At 33.8% G+C, this 14,787-nt stretch overlaps 1 pseudogene; it reads right to left on the bottom strand.

Moving 5' to 3' along the window:
• Positions 1–10,090: 10,090 nt before the first annotated feature.
• Positions 10,091–10,190, bottom strand: LOC141510617 (U6 spliceosomal RNA; annotated as a pseudogene).
• Positions 10,191–14,787: the final 4,597 nt, after the last annotated feature.

Here is a 14,787-nt window from a genome sequence, read left to right as displayed (position 1 = left end):
GCCTTGCAAAAAAAAAAATTTGACTCAGTTCCCCGTATATTTTAGAAATGAGTCTTTGTCAGAAATGCTAGCTGTAAAAATTGTTTCTCAATTTACTACATTTCTTTTGATTTTGGTTACAACGGTTTTGTCTGTGCAAAAGCTTTTTAATTTAATGTAATCAAAATTTTCTAGTTTGTATTAAATGGTGTTCTCCATCTCTTTCTTGGTCATAAACTGCTTCCCTTTCCATAGATCCGATAGGTAAGCTATTCCTTGATTGCCTAGCTTGCTTATAATATTTTTTTATGACTAGATCCTATATCCATTTTGATTTTTCTTTGTATAGGATGTGAGGTGTTGGTCTAATCCAAGTTTCTGTCATACAAACTTCCAATTTTCCCAAGAGTTTTTATTGAAGAGAGAGTTTTTATCCCAATAGCTGGACTCTTGGGATTTATCAAGCAGCTGATTACTGTAATCAGTTCCTGCTATTGCACTTATTCTAATCCACTGATCCACCACTCTATTTCTCAGTCAATACCAGACAGTTTTGATGACTGATGCTTTATAATGTAAATTTTGGTCTGCTACAGCTAAGCCACCTTCTTTTACACTCTTTTTCATTAAATCCCTGGAGATTCTTAGCTTTTTATTTCTCCATATGAATTTACTTGCAATATTTTCTAACTCATCAAAGTAATTTTTTGAAATTTTGATTGGTAGGGCACTAAACAAGTAGTTTAATTATGGTAGAACTGTCATTTTTATTATATTTGCTCAGCCTATGCATGAGCAGTTGATATTTGCCCAGTTATTTAAATATGATTTTATTTGTATGAGAAGTGTTTTGTAATTGTTTTCAAAAAGTTTCTGAGTCTGCCTTGACAGGTAGACTCCCAGATATTTTATACTGTCTGAAGTTATTTTGAATGGGATTTCTCTTTCTATCTCTTTATGCTGTATCTTGCTAGCTATATATAGAAATGTTGAGGATTTAGGAGAGTTTATTTTATGTCCTGTGACCCTGCTAAAGTTGCTAATAATTTCTAGTAGTTTTTAACATTATTTTGGGGGATTCTCAAGGTATACCATCATGTTATCTGTGAAGAGTGAGAGTTTTGTCTCTTCCTTCCCTTTCCAAATTCCTTCAATTTCTTTTTCTACTCTTATTGCTGAAGCTAACATTTCTAATCCAATATTGAATAGTAGTTGTAATAATGGGCATCCTTGCTTCATGCCTGATCTCACTGGGAACACCACTAGCTTATCCCCATTGCATATAATGCTTGTTGATGGTTTCAGATAGATACTGCTCATTATTCTAAGGAACAATCCATTTATTCCTACACTCTCTAGTGTTTTTAGTAGGAATGGGTGCTGTATTTGGTCAAGTTTTCAGCATTTATTGATATAATCATATGATTTCTGATAGTTTTATAGTTTGTAATTAAATATACTGACAAATTTCCTAATATTGAACCAACCCTGCATTCCTATGATAAATCCTACTTAGTCATAATGTATTATCCTAGTGATAACTTATGGTAGTCATTCTAATAAGAATTTATTTAAAATTTTTGAATCTATTCATCAGGGAGATAGGTCTATAATTTTCTTTCTCTGTTTTAACTCTTCCTGGTTTAGGTTTCAGCATTATATTGGTGCCATAGAAAGAGTTAGGCAGAGTTCTGTCTTCACCTATTTTTCCAAAGAGTTTATATAGAATTGGAAACAATTGCTCCTTAAACATCTAATAAAATTCACTTGTGAATCCTTCTGTCCCTGGAGTTTCTTAAGAAGTTCAATAATGGCTTGTTGAATTTCTTTTTCTGAGATAGGTTTATTTAGATTTTTAATTTCCTCTTCATTTAATCTGGGCAATTAATATTTTTATAAATGTTCATCCCTTTAATTTAGATTATCAAATTTATTGGCATAGAGTTGGGCAAAATAATTCTGAATTATTATTTTAATTTCCTCCTCATTGTTGGTGAGTTCAACTTTTTCTTTTATGATACTAGCAATTTTGTTTTCTTCTTTCTTTTTTTTAATCAAATTGACCAGAGATTTATCAATTTTATTCTTTTTTTCATAAAACCAATTCTAGGTTTTATTTACTAGTTCAATACTTTTCTTGCCTTTAATTTTATTAATTTCTCCTTCAGTTTTTAGAATTACTAATTTGGTATTTAATTGGGGGGGGTCGATTTGTTCTTTCTCTAATTTTTTTTAGTTGCATACTTAGTTCCTTTATTTCTTCATTCTCTAATTTTTCATATAAGCATTTAAAATATAATATAACCTCTGACAGCCACCTTGAGTGTATCCCAAAGATTTTGGTATGTGTCTTCATTATAGTCATTATCTAGGATAAAATAATTATTCTTTCTATAATTTGTTGTTTGATACCTTTCATTCTCTAAAATTAGTTTATTTAGTTTGCAATTAGTTTTGGGTCTATCTCTCCCTGGCCCAATATTGCATGTGATTTTTCTTGCAATATAACCTGAGAAAGATGTGTTCACTATTTCTGCCTTTCTGAAATTGATTATTAGATTTTTTATGCCCTAGTACATGGTCAGATTTTGTGTAAGTGCCATGTACTGCAGAAAAGAAAGTATATTCCTTTCTATCCCCATTCAATTTCCTCCATAAGTCTGTAATAGCTAGGTTTTCTAACAATCTATTTGCCTCCTTAGCTTACTTCTTGTTTATTTTATGGTTAGATTAATCTAAATCTGAGATCAGGAGGTTGAGGTCTCTCAAAGTAGAGTTTTGATGTCTGTGTCTTCCTATAAGTCTTTCAACTTCTCCTCTAAGAATTTGGATGCTATATCATTGGGTACATGCATATTTAGTATTGAAATTACTTTATTATCTATGGTACCTTTTAGGAGAATATAGTTTCTTTCCTTTTCTCTTTTAATGATAACTATTTTTGCACCTGCTTTATCTGAGATAAGAATAACTACCCCTGTTTTTTTTCACATCAGTTGAAGCAAGATATATTTTGCTCCAACATTTTACCTTTACTCTATATGTATCTCTCTACTTCAAATGAGTTTCTTGTAAGCAGCATATTGTAGGATTCTGGTTTTGAATCAACTTTGCTATTCATTTATGTTTTAAGGGAGAGTTCATCCCATTCACATTCAAAATTATATTTGCTAACTCTTTATTGCCCTCCATGTTATCTTCCCTTTGTATTTTTCCCCTTTTTTTTCACTTTATCCATATTCCCTGGTATTTTGTTTCTTAATACCACCACCTTCAGTTTGTTTGCCCTCCTATATCAAACTCCCCTCCCCTTATTTTTCAACTTTCCCTTTGCCCCTTCTTCCTTCCCCTCCTTCTGTTGGTTCCCCCTTTCCTGCCCCTCCCAATTTCCCCTTTCAACACTTTAAATTTAAGATAAGTTTCTTAACTTAACTGAGTGTATGTATGTTAATTTATAAGCCAATCTGATGAGAGTAAGATTCAGGTAGTTCTTACCTCCCCCCTTCTTCCCCTCTATTGCAATAAGTCCTTTGTACCTCTTAATGTAATAAGATTTACCCCATTCAGTCTCCTCCATCCTCCCATGTCTTTACTGTCCCCCTTTTTAAGGAAGCATTTTTTTAAATCATTCTATCTGAGTCACGGAAAGGTCATGAGTGTCCATCACTTCTGGCTAAGTACATTTTCTCTACTAGAATTACAATTATTGAGAGTTATTAGAGTTATTACCATTCTCCCAGGTAAGGATATAACCAGTTTCATCTTGTTGGATAGCAGTTTCTCAAATAAGTCATGAGTGTCCATCTCTTCTGGCCAATTAAATTCTCTCTAATAGAGTTATAATTCTCTAGAGTTATTAAAGTTATAGCTAGTCTCATCTTATCTGATAACAGTTTTTTTTCTTCCTCCTAACTTTTTTTTTATTTTTACCTATTCATGTATCTCTTGAGTTTCCTGTTTGAAATCCAAATTTTCTGTTAAACTCTTGTCTTTTCATCAGGAAAAATTGGAAGCATTCTATTTTATTAAATGTCCATCTTTTACCCTGGAAGAGAATACTCAGATTTTCTGGATAATGAATTCTTGGCTACATTCCAAGCTCCCTTGCTTTTCAGAATATTGCATTCCATGCCCTTCAATCCCTTAATGTTAATGCTACCAGGTCCTGTATAATCCTTACTGTGGCTCCTGGGTATCTAAATTGTTTCTTTCCTGCTGCTTGCAGGATTTTCTCTTTTATTTGATAGTTCTGGAACTTGGCTACAATATTCCTTGGTGTTTTCATTTTAGGATTCCTTTCTGGAGGAGATTGATTTATTCTTTCAATAACTATGTTGTTCTCTGGTTCCATGATATCAGGGCAGTTTTCTATCACTAAATCCTGTAATACTAAGTCCAGGCTTTTTTTTTTTTTTGTCTTCAGTGTTTTCAGGAAGACCAATAATTCTTAGGCTATCTCTCTTGGATCTTTTCTCAATATCAGTGGTTTTGCTGATGATATATTTTACAATTCTATTTTTTTCAATTTTTTCTTTTAACAGATTTTTATTGTCTCATGAAGTCATTTGTTTCCACAGACACCTTCCTTTTTTTAAGGAAGAATTTTCTTCATTTACTTTTTGCAATTCCTTTTCCAATTGGTCAATTCTATTTTTGTATCAATTGAGGTTCTGAGAGAACTGTTTTCTTTTTACATTTGTCCAATTGTATTTTCCAAGGATCTGTTTTCTTATGACAAGGTGTTAATCTTCTCTTGGGTTTCTTTTCCCAAATTTTCCAAATTTTTCAATTGATCTTTAAACTCCCTCCTAATTTCTTCAAGGAAGTCTTTCTGTGCTGGATAACAAATTATATACTCACCAGAGGTTCTACGTCTCTCTAAGTCAGGATCTTTTCCTCCTAGGATTTTTTTCTATGGATCCCCCTTTCCACTGGCTTTTCTTCATTTGCCTAAGATCTTGTGTTGGGGGAGGGGCTGGTTCACAGAGATTTGATGTTGGTTTCCCCAGAGTCTTTACTCACTGGGTTTAGTAACTCCACCTGGGCCAGCCAGTAGGGGGTTCTAGAGGCTTTGTTCACAGTGTGTAATATCTCCTCCTGGCTAGTAGGAGGTGCTACACATTGGAACTTAGCCTCCAGCCCTTCTGGTACATCCCAGACTGCCAGTCCTACTACCATGACTCTACTCTCTTGGTTGTTTATGACAGAGAAATCCCCTGGGGCTGATCTTAGGCTAGTCAGGTTCTTACCCCATCCCCACTGGCTGTCTGCTCTCTGTGCTTGGCATACCCATTATCCCTGAAGACAGACCTTGAGGTAGGTGTTGTTCTCCTAGCTTCTCTTTCTGGGTTTTGTCGATTGGATTTCTAATAAAAGGTTTGCTTCATATTATATATGAGGGAAGATCAGGGGATCTTAGCACTGGGTCTGGTTTCTCTCCATCATCTTGGCTGGAAGTCCTCAAATATATAGCATTTTCACAATATGGATCAAAATGAAAAGAATGCTTCCCAACAGCAGATTTCAATTAATTTCAGGTCTGCATTTCTCTGCATTTTCTCTGCATAGTCATCTTAGAGAATTTTATAGGGCAGTAAGAGATTAAATAATTTGCTAGGATCATTTAAACCTGTTTGTCTCAGTTTACTCATCTGTAAAATGAGCTAAAGAAAAAATTGGCAACCCAATTTCTTTGATAAGAAAATCTCAAATGGGGGGGGCAGGTCTCAAAGATCTTGGACACTTTCTTTTCTCTGGACTTTTAATATCTCTATTCTCTCCTATTCCTCTTCTTTCTTATCTAAGCAGTCCCCATTCTCCTTTGCTAATCTATCATTCATGCTCCCTTTCTAACTGTGTTTGTGCCCTGAGATTTGGTACTGTGCTCTTGTCACTTTGCACTCTGCTCCAATTTAATGATTCCATCACTCAGGCTCAGATATCATAACTCAACTGATTGCTCTAAGAACTATATTTCCAACTGTAATATGTATCCTGAACTCCAGTTGTGTAACATTAACTCCATATTAAATATTTCAGACTAAGTGTAGACATTTTAAAGTCATTTCCAAAATCATTATACTGCTAGTTACTCAAATTTGTATGCTACCATTCTAGTCTTTTTGTATATTAATTCCTCTATGACCTACCAATTTACTTGTTGATTTATACATATAATTTTCCTTCTCCCATACTTGTATCATTGTGCTGGGTCCTCCTATGAGTACTTAGAAGGCTCTCCTTCATCATCTTAACCTTTGGAATACCTGATTTTCCCTCAAGATTCAGTTTTTAAGAATTAACTCAAATACCACCATTTACAAGAAGTCTTTCCCATATACCCCTAGAAGTTAGTTCTCTCTAAAAACTATCCTTTAATTTTATAGAAGATAGTCCTGGACAGAGTGCAGGGTTTGAAGTCAAAACCATCTGATTTCAAATATAGTCTCAAACATTTATTAGTTATATAACCCTGGACAATTCACTTAACCCTGTTTTCCTGTTTCCTTATCTGCAAAATGAGCTGAAGAAGGAAAAACAGACTATTCTGTTTGCCAAGGAAGTCCCAAATGTAGTCATGAAGAATCAAATATGATTAAAACAACTGAGCAACAAAAAATTCATTTTATAGTATATATGTATATACATATAGGCATGTATATATAATAAACATATACAAACAAATATATATTCACATGCATATATATACATATAGTATAAGATACTTAGAAGATAAATCTCTTCAGATGAAAAGGAAATATTATCTAGAGGGGAAAAGCAATCCCTTTTGAATCAGTTAATCTGGCTTCAAACATTAGCTCTGCCATTTACTAGCTTTGTGTTCTTGGGCAAATCATTAAACCTCTCTTGGATTATTTTTCTTTTTCTATACAATTAGGGACAAACTAGGTGCTCTCTAGGCTTTCAGGTATTAATAAATACATGATTCATTGACTTGGAGATACTTTTCAATTGGAATCTATTTGCAAAATATTTCATGAAACAATGTTAGGAAAAAATCGATTCAGTCTTTTCTAAACAATGATAAGTTATGTGGAAGATGCTGCTCCATCTGGGACCTCCATCATTGGTCACAATAAAAGAAAACCTCATAGTCATTATAAGTCTGGGTGTGTTCAAAGAGATATCATTATCCTACAGAATTCAGATTTTTTTAAAGGAAAGAAAAAAAGTATAGCTTTACTTAGGGAAAAAAATGGTCTTTGAAAAATGTAGTATCCCAAAGAAAGTAAATCCAAAGAAATGCTTAACTTAATTTTTTAAAGGATTTGTAGCCAGATACTTTTCAGCTAGGTGGTACAATGGATAGAGCACTGGGCCTGGAATCAGGAATACCTGAATTCAAATCGTGCCTTAGTCATGAGACCATGGTCAATGCCTTTAACCCTGTTTGCTCAATTTCCTCATAGAAAAAAATGAGATAGAGAAGGAAGTGCTAAACTACTCCAGTATCTTTGCCAAGAAAATCCCAAATGGGTCATAAAGAGTTGTGCACAACTGAGCACCACAATAATTCCTTATTTTTTTCAAATATTTCTTTCCATCAAGTTCTATTTTAGAATCATAGATTTAGAGTTGGACAGAACCTTAGAGGTCATCTGGTCTAATAACCTGCATCCATTTTAATGATGAGAAAACTGAGGCCTAGAGAGGTTAAGTCTCTGTCTTAAGGTATTGCAGGAAATAGGTAATTGAACCTTAATTTGAACCAGATCTATCACTCTTTTCCACTATACTACACTTTGACATCTTACAGTATTAACTGCTCTGATTCCAATCAATCTTGAATTCTATCCCTTACTAAGCTTTGTTCTGGTTTATTGAATAACATAATAAGAGAAACTTGCAATTGAAAGGAAGGACCTTTGAAGCAATCTTGTTTAACCTATTTGTGATCAAGAAATCATTCTATAAGGAGTCATCCAATCATTACTTGAAGATCTGTAAAATGGTAAACCCACTGCCTCTGGAAGCAGCACAATCTTCTTTAAGACAGCTCTATTTATTATGTTGTTGATATTGTCATTGTTTTAATTAAGCCTAAAGCTCCCTATCACATTTTACCCTCTGGGGTGAAATAAAAGAAAGCTAATGGCTCATCTGCATAATTCTTCAGATTCTTGAAATATTTTTATCATTTTCCCTTCTCACTCTGCCCTTCAAGTCCTGTTCATCATCCTTGATTCCTTGAAGCAATCATTTCTTGGCATGTTCTCTAGTCCAACCATCATTTGGGTTTCTTTCTCTTGAAAGTGCTCTAGATTACTTATGTCCTTTCTATTCCAGATTAACTCATGTTTGTGACTTTTTGGGTTTGGACAGCTCAAAGTGAGTATAAATAGCAATTATATCTATTCTGATCAGAAACTCTGAGGCTTTTCCCCTTCTAGGCTGATTTTCTTTGTTCATTCTTTGTTGCATTTCTTTCCTGACCTTAATCACTGAATGACCTTGTCTCAGACAAATTGAAATCTGGGAAAGACAACTTAAAAAGTCCAAGGTCTCCCGCTTCATCAAAGGTCATCTTAGTTGTCCTGATCAATGTCTTACCACTGAACCCAGATAGTTCCAGAGAAGAAAGTGAGACTGGTGACTTTGCACAGTCATCCCTCACTTAAGTCCAATTCACTAACATATATCATGGCATAACCTCCCTAGTGCCGTGGCTATCTTTGAGCACTAAGGACAAATAACAGAAACAACAGCAATAGCAACTCTTCAGAACTATCATTCAAGAAATCAAATATGAAAAGCTCACAGGACAAAAAATAAATTATCCTAACTTCTTAAAAAAATAAATAATTAAAGATGGAGGAGGAGGAAGAGAAAAAGGAACAGATGATGATGATGATGATGATGATGGAGAAAACAGTATGAGTCCCTAAATTCTACTAGAATTGGTAGCTTTTATACATGCACACACACACACACACACACACACACACACACACACACACTCATAAACAAATAATGTATAGTCCATATTGAGAATATAAATAGACTATGTAACCTTTAGGGTTATCTCCTTAAAATACACATACATGTTCTCCATGACCACATTCACTTAGACAATGAGAAAAAATTCATTTATAAAAAGTGACACGGGTTCAAAAACTACCATCATCAGTAAGCAAGGGGTACTTTTTTAAAACATATTTTCATTTATTTTAAAATCCATAAATGTCACCAGAGGGAAGAGAAAGGAGAACTACAGTTTGAAGATGATTATTTGTCATTCAAACCAGTTGCCCCAGTAAGGTCCCCAATTCTAGTTCTGCCTAAGATATGTTACATTAAAATGTTCCTCATTTATTCACAAAAAAAGTCTGGAACATTCCAGATTTAGTCTGACTGGATTACAAAATATAGGAGAACTGTTACTGTTTAATTGCAGTAAAGCAGGTTAACTTGAGCAAAAAAGAAAAGTATCAGTTGGAGGTAGAATAATTTATATAGTACTTTAATGTTTGCAAAGCTCTTATATGCATTATCTCAATTGAATCTCATAATAATCCCATGAAGTAGGTACTAGTATTCCTATTTTTATAGAGGAGGAGACTGAGGTCTAAAGGAATTTAATAACTTGCCCATAAACATACAACCAGTAATTATGAGAAGCAGATTTTCCTTACTTCAAAATCAGTCATACCCTCAATCAAACCATACTACCACAAATTAGCTGCTTATAAGTAAAAAGGGCCTTCCTGCCATTTATTCCAGTGCCTTCATTTAATATATAAGGAAAGGGAGGCCATATTTGGGAAATATCTTGTCCAAGTCATTGAACCAGATATAGGATTAAAATCCAGATCCTACTCCCAGTATACAAAAAAATGTATTGAATTATCTTTATGTAGAAGAAAAAATGTGGGAAAAAAGTAAAGAGCACATAACCCATTAGAGGTGTCTTAATGTTATTCTCCCTTTCTCCCTTTCCCTCTCCATTCTTTTCTCCATTCTTTCCCTCTTTCTTTTGTTTCTTCTTTCCATCCTTCTTTACTGATAGTACTAAAGTCAAGGTAGGCAATAAGACATTCTCACAAAACATTATATAACTCATCATATGTTATTTTATAATATTGGATTCCACAAAAATAAGGAATGGTTAACGAATTTGCTTGTAATTCTTGCATAGGAGCCATGCTAATCTCTGTATCCTCCCAATTTTAGTGTATGTGTTGCTGAAGCAAGGCCTATTATCTAATATTATAACATAATATTTCATGCATGTGAGAAATTTACAAAATAAAATTCTACGTGAGTTGCATGGTAAAAGTTATCATCAAAAGTGATCCTGAGGGGTGATTAGGTGGCACAGTGCATAGAGCACCCCCCCCTAGAGTCAGGAGTACCTGAGTTCAAATCTGGCCTCAGACATTTAATAATTACCTAGCTGTGTGGCTTTGGGCAAGCCACTTAACCCCATTGCCTTGCAAAAAAAAATTTTTTTAAATGTGATCCTGGAAGATTCCCTGAAGAGAGAGACATTTGAGATAGGCTTGATATGAGAATAAAAAAGAGATGGAAAATATCCCAACTGTATGTTACATAGAGAGAGAAAGGGCATGAAGGAAGAAAAACTCAGAAAGTGTTACGGGCACATACTCAACCAATTAAATAACAGTGTAAAGTGCTTGAAGAGAAAAAAAGAATGAAAATGATAAGCAGTGACAGATTGCAAAAATCCTTAAATGCCAAATACATTGAAGTATAAGAACAATCAAATTTCAATCAGAATTTAGTTACATGTAGTGGGGGTATGTGAGGTTAAATGAGGCAAGTACCCTGACCTTCAAGAGCTTACAGACTAGTAGGAGAAATCACATGTATGGAATTAAAATGAATTTACATTTAAATATAAGTATATATGAGAAGAACATAGTACTATGAAATTCATAGTTGATCACTTCCCTACTCTAATTCCCAGTCTAGGAAAGTTTAAGTTTCAACAAGAAGAGTTGAAGCCTGCATTGACTTGAAAATTCAATTAACCACAACACCCCATTCCCCAACTCCCTAAGCATCCAGTTAATCAAGGTTTACTGTAGTTGTATTTACCATTCATTAAGTAGCTATTTAATGATGAAGCAGCAGTAAAAGGACTTCAATTTCTGAGAATCCTGTATTTCTATATACTAAGGTTCCATTGATATAGAATCCTATAAGAATTGATTTTATTTATTTATAATAATAATTTATTTATAATATTTATAATTTATAATATAATAGCACAGCATCAACAAACTTCAGTGACTCATAAGATATCTTAAAGCTCTAAAAGTTATGATACAGTAAGCCTGTGATCTTGGCAGTTTGGCTCCTTAATGCAAAGATTAATTTATATTCATATTTGTATCCCCTCCTGTGCTTAACCCAGTGGTTTAAGGAATTGCTAATATTCCAATGGATCTCTGATCTCATCAATGTGGGTGTAGTGCAGAATACAACATTTATTTCTTCTACTCTTTTCAACTCATTTCCATGTCTTCCCATAAATCCTCTTTAGGACACTAATGAATCAAACACAAATATTTGTTATATGCCTACTGCTTACTAGACATTATATTATTCTATAATAATACAATATCCAAAGAGAAGTTTTGCTCTGATAAAGCATCTGGAAAAAATGATTGGATCAAAGGTAGTATATTCCCCCAACTCCAATTTCATTTTACACATGAGGAAACTGAAGATCAAAGGAGTGAAGTTACTCAACCAGAAGTCATATAGGTAATAAATAGCAAACCTATGTCTTCTGATTCATAAAATATTTAGTAACTATAAAGGGCTTTCTATACAATTGTTAATTCCTCCATAGATTGTAAGCCTTTGAAAGGCAAGGACAGTCTTTTGTCTCTTTTTGTAAGCCCTGCAGTTCATAAAGTACCTAGCACATCATAAATATGTATTGATTAATTAAGCTAATCATGGAAAGGTGCCAATAGCTAATATTTCCACAGTGTCCCAAAAATCTTAGTGCAAATTCAAACTGAAAAACTTTAAAATTTGGGTCACACTTTAGAAACACTGTTACTTGATTCTCACAATAATTTTTAAAAAATCAGGAAATGAAATATTTTCTCTTCTAAAATCTCAGAAACTAGTGTGCAGAATTACTCATAAATTATGCAATAAGGATTACAGAACCATAGAACCATAGTTGGAAAGATCTATGAGGCCATCTAGTCTAGTATATTCATTTTTAAAGATTAAGAAACTGAGACCCAGAGTGGCAAAGTGATTTACTCAAGGTCACATAAGTGGGAAGCTGATTTGAAGACATTTCTTCAGACTCTTTACTTTCATCATTTCTTTACAGTTGTATGCCTTGCAAAATAAAATTAATTTGCACAGAACTGCAATAGTATATCTTAAGTCTGTTGCCACTGACCGTGGATATATATGTTCTGGGAAACACATCTATAATGTCATTGCTGTATTTCTGTCTTTGCATTGTTCATCTTTGTAAGATCAGTAAATAAGTATTTTATTTCTTCAGTTATTTGGAAGCCATAACACTGTACTCTTTGGCTTGTGATCACTCCATAAGAAAAATAACATTATTATTCTGGAAGAAAAGAAGCAGTTTAGGGAGAAATTTAAGCCAAATGCAAAAACAGTGAGTATGTGAGCAAATCAAAAGAAACTTGAAATTTCTAATTTCAATAGCATTGAAATATATGGATGGATATCTTAGTCATTTTTAAAAGCATAAGGGAGAATTATATTAATTAATTCTACATATAGAAAATAAATCACAAGTAAAACACAATTCTATAAAGTACTCTTCTGTTGTATTTTTTAAATCTACCACATTGCATTCTGGAGACAAAATTTCTATGCAGGTTTAAGTAAGGAAATAATTTCACTTTTTATTTCAACTGTAAATTTAAAAAAATATATAATACTTTTCTGAACTGATGGATGTATCTGTGATAGAGCATGTTGGTTGGGCTTGCTAATTGCAAGTATACTAACATCTCCAAGTTCCTTCATCCTTAAAATAGGGATAATGATATCTCTATTATTTATGAAATAAGACTATTATGAGGCTCAAATGGAATAATGGATGAGTAACCTATTGGCTGAGGAAACTGGAGTATGACAAGAGATGTATGCCTGTGGGTCAGAAAAGCAACATTTAGTATATTCTTAACTTCAATTCAAAGCGTCTAACAGTAGGGAAGAAGCAATGTCCTATATTCTCTTCCTAAAGAAATATCAGAGAAACACAATAGTAAATGCGCATACAGAGGGGAGGATGTGAAGAGCCCCAGGAGTACAATGAGACTTTCTGACAGGAATAGCCATAAAGAGTCAGGTCCCAGCCAGACCCAGGTCAATACAAAAGCTGCCTCTGCCTCCCAGGAAAGTGACATGCTAAAGCAAAGACTATAGAGGAATTAGGTAAGCAATCTAAAGTAGATAGATACATACTATTTGGAGTCATTTCCATCACTGAGAACAGATTACATGACACCCTTGCGTTCCTATCCCTTTCATCATTGATTTTTACATTGATTCTATACCCCAAATAGTGGCTCTTAAGAATTAGTTTTTCTCTTTTGTCATTTATTTTAGAATAGTAGTTTTCCTAAGCTAATCTATTTATTGTACTGTTAGCATATTAATATCCAGAGGGTAAATGCCACAGAAGAAAAAGGGCAAATTGGTAGAAAGGTATGCAGAAGAAGAGAAAAATTAATGTGGAATGTATTCTCTGGCAAAATATGGGGGCTTGGAGCTAGACTGAAAAGAGATTTTGTTGATTTATATTTCATAGTTTTCCAAAGTAGAGATATATACTCTAGGAATCCAGACCAATAACTTTATCTAATGAGCCTGAAGTAACTTATATGGAGGAAGTAAAATAAAGCAGGTATCTCTTACCATCCAGGTAATTATGTTACATGCATTTGATTTCCCTTTTTTTTCTTCACATCAAGCTTTGGCAAACTCTCTCCAACAGGTTGGAGTCAAGACTGATGACTGGATAACCAGAAAGTATAGAATATATAACAATCAACCTGAAATCATGAAGATCTAAGTTCAAAATGATCCTTAGTCACTACTAGCTGGGTGACCCTGGGCAAGTCACCTATACTCCAAAATTCAATTTTTTCATCTATAAAATGGAGCTATTAATAGACCACACCTCCTAGGGTTGCTGTGAGGCTCAAACAGTAGGTTTATAAAATGCTTTGTAAATGTTATAAAATAAAAAAAAAACACTGGTTTGTGTTGTTTGAGCTGCTGTTGTTGAAGTTCAACCTAAAGGAAGGAACAGGGAAGATAAAGTATTGCCCTCATGAGAATGGGGTCTAGTCAAAAGAATAAAATTAGCTTTCTTCCTTTGCTCCCTGTAAAGTATTTTACAAACCTAAAAGCACTATAATGTGTCAATTATTGCTAAAATTATTAGCATTATCCATAAAATTCTGAGGAAATTTCTTCTAAACCTGTTTTCCTCATTTGTATAATTAGAATAATAATGTACATTCTGTTCATCACTTAAGACTACTGCGAGAACATTTCATGAGTCTAAAAGCATAAAATAAATGTGAATTATGTTGCTTTTCCTAGAGCAGCATATCATCAACTGCCTTATTTGGAGTGAGAGGAAAAGTGGGGGGGGGGGGAGAAAAAACCCTTCTTAGCTTTATAACTCATGTCTTCATCCAGACGTTAGGAAGAAGGAACTTCAAAACTGAAAGGTAAGTGCACTGGGTAAAACACTAGCCTTGGATGAAAACTTCCAGAATAACATTACTGGTTCTTAGATGGTAA

The sequence above is a fragment of the Macrotis lagotis genome, chromosome 1, assembly GCF_037893015.1.
Source record: "Macrotis lagotis isolate mMagLag1 chromosome 1, bilby.v1.9.chrom.fasta, whole genome shotgun sequence".
In the NCBI taxonomy this organism is placed as follows: Eukaryota; Metazoa; Chordata; class Mammalia; order Peramelemorphia; family Peramelidae; genus Macrotis; species Macrotis lagotis.
The sequence above is the reverse complement of the archived record's forward strand: the minus strand, read 5'-3'. Positions and strand labels throughout refer to the sequence as shown.